A 1,020-nucleotide genomic window follows, 5' to 3' on the forward strand; every position below is an offset into this window, starting at 1 on the left:
AACTGCTAATCTTGCAGTCCAAACCAACATTGTGGTTTAGTGCATGTATACGTTCTTGTTGTTGTTGTTAGGTGCCATCGAGCCGGTATCGATTCATAGCAACCCTATGCACAACAGAATGAAACACTGCCCTGTCTTGGGCTAACCTCACAATTGTTGCCACAATTGAGCCCATTGATGTTGCCACTTGGCCAATCCATCTCGCTGGGGTTCTTCCACTTTTTCTCTGACACTCCACCTTGCCAAATATAATATCCTTCTAAAGAGACTGGTCCCTCCTGACAATATGTCTGAAGTATGAGACATGAAGTTTGGCCATCCTGGCCTCCAAGGAGCACTCTGGCTGCACGTCTTCCAACACAGATCTGTTTGTTCTTTTGGTAGCTAATGGCACTTTCAATATTCTCCTCCAACACCATAACTCAAAACCATCAATTCTTCTATGATCTTGCTTATTCACGCAGCTTTCGCATGCGTATGAGGTTATTGAACATACCATGGCTTGAGTCAGGCACACATTAGTCTTCAAGCTGACATCTTTGCTCTTCAACACTTTAAAAAAGTTTTGTGCAGCAGATTTGCCTAATGCAATGCATTGCTTGATTTCTTGACTGCTGCTTCCATGAGTGTTGCTATTAGACTCAAGAAAAATGAAGTCCTTGACAACTTCAATCTTTTCTCTGTTGATAAGAATGTTGTTTATTGGTCCAATGGTGAGGATTTTTGTTTTCTTTACATTGAGATGCAATCCATACCAAAGGCTGTGCTTTTTGATCTTCATCACTAAGTATCTTAAGTCCTCTTCACTTTCAACAAGCAAAGTTGTATCATCTGCATATTGTAGGTTGTTAATAAGTCTTTCTCCAATCCTGATGCCACGGTTGAATAAGTATGGTGAAAGAATACACCCCTGTCACACACCTCTCTTAATTTTAAACCATTCAGCGTTCTCATGTTCTGTTCAAACAACTGTCTCTTGGTCCATGTACAGATTCCTCATGAGCACAACTAAGTGTTCAG

This window comes from Chrysochloris asiatica, unplaced genomic scaffold (genome assembly GCF_000296735.1).
Source record: "Chrysochloris asiatica unplaced genomic scaffold, ChrAsi1.0 scaffold00169, whole genome shotgun sequence".
NCBI lineage: Eukaryota > Metazoa > Chordata > Mammalia > Afrosoricida > Chrysochloridae > Chrysochloris > Chrysochloris asiatica.